Source organism: Gossypium hirsutum, chromosome A03 (assembly GCF_007990345.1).
Source record: "Gossypium hirsutum isolate 1008001.06 chromosome A03, Gossypium_hirsutum_v2.1, whole genome shotgun sequence".
In the NCBI taxonomy this organism is placed as follows: Eukaryota; Viridiplantae; Streptophyta; class Magnoliopsida; order Malvales; family Malvaceae; genus Gossypium; species Gossypium hirsutum.
In genome coordinates this window covers 107,033,518-107,037,574 of record NC_053426.1, presented here as the reverse complement: position 1 = coordinate 107,037,574, position 4,057 = coordinate 107,033,518, and the positions used below count along the sequence as shown (strand labels likewise).

General features: G+C 36.3%; 1 long non-coding RNA gene across 4 annotated transcripts; it reads left to right on the top strand.

Moving 5' to 3' along the window:
• The first annotated feature begins 284 nt into the window (after window positions 1–284).
• Window positions 285–4,057, top strand: LOC107886820 (uncharacterized). 4 transcript variants are annotated; one of them, XR_005918283.1, is made up of 4 exons: window positions 287–744; window positions 1,062–2,464; window positions 2,588–2,764; window positions 2,994–4,057. It is a non-coding gene; the product is annotated as an uncharacterized lncRNA (long non-coding RNA). The 4 variants fall into 4 exon arrangements; XR_005918282.1 differs by having other exon boundaries at window positions 285–744; window positions 1,062–2,764; window positions 2,994–4,017; XR_001680919.2 differs by having other exon boundaries at window positions 285–744; window positions 1,062–2,764; window positions 2,910–4,017.

Sequence of the window (4,057 nt, the reverse complement as noted above, 5' to 3'; positions counted from 1 at the left end):
AATTAGAATGCACTTTATTGCAAATAATATACAAATTATCAAAATAATAGAATAAAAGTGCCAAGATCATTAAAAATATCCACACATATAATCCAACACGTAATAGAACGTGAATATACAGTGTTTAACAAACTTAATTAAAACAGAATTAAAACAAGAGGGTCAATCTACGAATAAAGTAATCATAAATGGGATCAATGTGTAATGCGCATTAACATATAGGGACTAGAATGGAAAATTGTCCAGGCCCCAAAGCATAATGTTGCGGTGCAGATCCAATTGCAAAAACGCGCAAATGTTAGGGAAAATTTAAAAAAAAACTGGTAAGTTGCAATTAGGGGCTAATCAGAATGCAACACAAAAGGAGAGGGACTTGATGCACAAATAACCCCTTTTGAGCGCAAAAGCGTGGATCTTTTGGACGGGCTGACGCGCGGGTTGCTCCTTCCTAAAGCTGTACCGTTTCATTATTTACCCAAAATTTAAAGGAAATTGAATGGCTATTAACCATTCCTTCCAAACGCAAGCCAAACACCCAATTTATTTAGGGTTTTGACTCAGCAACCTTTAATTTCTAAGGCTATTTCAGCACCAGTACACCATTAAAATTGGTGAGGTGTATGGAAACAGCCTTTATTTCAATTGAAATCAACACTTCAAAGACCATTTTCATTTGTGAATCTGCATTTCTGTCCCCGATTTCAACAGAGAAGCCAAGGGATCTCATCAATGCATTTATCAAAGGTAATTTGTTCTTTTTCTTTCCTTTTTAAAAAACTAAAGAAAAGCCAGGTATATGCGAAAAAAATATATATATAGATATGTATATATTGAAGACGAAAGAGAAAAAAATTGAGTCACCTTCTGATTTCTTTGATTTCTGGTATTGGAATTTTGTAGTGTGTGTAAGTGTATATTCTGCGTAAATTTGCAGGTACATATTCTCGGCTTTTTATAGCCGGATTTACAGAGAAAAAAAATAAATAAATAATAAAAATACATTTTATTGGCTGTCATCTGTTGTATTCTGTTATCTTTTCTTCTCGTGTGTTCTTTTGCAGGGACGGTCGTACGGAGAAGATGACCCCGGGTGACGTGGAGGCCGAGCGCGAGGGTCTCTCGTGTGAGACCAACCTTCTGGTGCCTTTCCAACTCGTTCCAGAATCTTCTGGCATTCACAAGGTGCTGAAATAACTTTGGGTGTATTGGGCCTCGGGTTTTGGGGTTTATTGGGTCATGGGTTAGGGATTTTAGAATTTGGGTTGAAATTGTATTTGGGCTGGTCAAATTTGTAGAAGGACATTGACATTTGAATTTTTTTATTTGTGTGTTTTTTATTTTTGTTTTATTTTTTGGTTTTTAATTTCTATTTTTTATTCTAATGGGCCCGGGTAAAATTGGTTGTCTACAATAAGATTTTTTTTGTTCTTATCCCTAAAACTAAAAATCCTAAATCCTTGGCTCAGTTTTGTCCAATTAGCCTTTGCAATGTTTTATACAAGATTGTCACAAAATTTATTGCAAATCGGTTTAGGCCAGTCTTCCCTTCTCTTATTGCACAGAACCAAGTTAGCTTTGTGGCAAGAAGCATATTACGAATAATATTATCATTGCTCAAGAAATTGTACACTCGATGCGTAAAAAAAGGGAAGAAAATATGGATGGCCATTAAAGTGGATTTGGAAAAAGCCTATGATCTCCATTAGGATTTTATCGAAGACACTTTAGTGGATGTTGGTTTTCTGTCAAATTTGTCTAGGGTAATCATGAAATGTATTACAACGGTTTCCATGTAGATTATATGGAATGGGAAGCTTCCGAATGAGTTCTCCGAGAAGGGGTATTAGGCAAGGTTGCCTCATTGTCTTTTTACATTTTTTTTATGTATGAAGAAATTGGGTCAACTGATCCACAGAAGAGTTGAGGACAAGACTTGAAGACCAATTGTGCTGGGGAAGAATGGATCACCCATCTCACATATATTTTTCGCTAATGACATTTTCTTATTTGTAGAAGCAAATATTGATTAGGCAAGAAGAATTAAGGATGCTTTTAATACGTTTGGAGTTGCTTTAGGACATAAAGTTAATCGGCTTAAAACCAATGTGTTCTTCTCTAAGAATATTGATTCAAACTATGATAATGTTATTTGTAGTGTTCTTGGTTTTCGTCAAATTGATGATTTGGGGATCTATTTGGGCATGCCTCTTTTTCATCGACAAGTAACGGTGAATACCTTTAAATTCGTTATGGATAAGGTCAAACGAAAGTTGGACAACTGGAATGCCAAAATGCTTTCTATGGCACGGTGGGTCACTTTAACTCAGTCAGTTTTGTTGTCTATACCCAATTATTTTATGCAAACTGTGAAAATTCCTTCTAGCATTTGTGTAGAAATTGAGAAGATTGCCTGGAGATTTATTTGGAGGAGTCCAACGGCTAATCAGAAACCGCCTTTGGTAAGGTAGGGGATTGTTGTCAGCTTCTGTCTAATGGGGGATTAGGTATCTAATGCCTTCAAGAACAAAATGATTCTTTTGTGCTTAAGTTGGGTTTTAATACTAACAAGCAAGCTTTGTGGGTTAAGGTGCTCCGAGCCAAGTATAAGCTTTTTAAGGATTGCCTTGAGAATATTTCAAGTAGTAAGTGTTCTTCTGTTTGGAGATCGCTTGCTAAGGTTTGGCCTCTTTTGCGCCAAAGTCTTCTTTGGTCGGTTGATGATGGGAATCTTATCAAATTCTGGACAGATAGTTGGTTAGCAGAGGTGGGTTTTCTTATTAATTATTGTCTGGATCATTCTCTTATTGATGAATCTATCACCCTTCAAGAGGTAGTGACTATGGAGGGTAACTGGAATTGGGATTATATACAGTGTTTTTTAAATAATAGTACTCTTACTTATATTGCAGGTATACTGACTCCAAATTCCTTAGTAGGTCGTGATGTTATTATTTTGAATTGGGCCACTAATTGTAATTTTACTGTCAAAGCAGCTTATGGTATGCTAATGAAAGCACCTTAAACATATCGGGGGTTAAATGGACGCTTGTTTGGTCTTTGATTGGTCCACAACGTGTTCGTCATTTCATTTGGTTAGTATATTTAAATGTCATCTTTTTACTAATGTGGAACGTTGTAGGATAGGTTTATCAGAGGGCCCTTCGTGTAAGTTTTGTGGGAACGTTGAAGAATCTTGTATTCATGTGTTACAAGACTATTGTAACACAAAAGAAGCATGGGAGTAGATCATCCCCTCGAGGCTATCGTCTAGATTTTTCTTTTATTCATTGGAGGATAGGCTTTTTGCTAATTTGATGAATGAACTTGATTTAGTCTTTCAAGATGTGGATTGGCCATCTTTATTTGGTACTGTTTGCTGGAGGATTTGGAAACAAAAGAATTTTTGTATGTTCCAAGATGCTCCTTTTAACATAATCAGCATGATCTATTCTTCATGGTGTTGGGTGAGATCCATTAAGCAGAGGCATGTCAATTCAAGTGGGAGTACTATAAATCGTATTAGGGATCAAAGGTAGGTTTCATCACCTACTAGTTCTTTTAAACTAAATACAGATGGCGCTCATAATCCGAGTTCGGGACTTGCCTGTTTAGCAGTAGTGGCACATGATGAGCATGGTAGATGGATGTAGGGAATTAGAAGAAACATTGGTAGATGTAGTGTACAGCAAGCTGAGCTTTGGCTATTTATGATGGTCTCCAATTAGTATGGAAAATGTTATTGTTGAAATTGATCGTGCTCTAGCTATCAAAGGTATCCATGGTGATATCAGAGGTCATTCAAACGGAGATTTGGTGAGCCGAATCCAAGAACTGTGCAGATGCAAAAGGAGAGTGGCCATTAAGCAAATACCAAGGGAGGTGAATTGTACCTCTGATATTTTGGCTGACTTGATGAAAGGTTTTCCTATTGGTGCTCGAATTTTTCATGTTGCTCTTTCATTGGTTGATAATCAAATATGGTTAAATAAACGTTTATGTTATCCAACCTTGTTGCTACTATTAGTTCATAATTGATTTTTCTTTTTATTTTGTTACC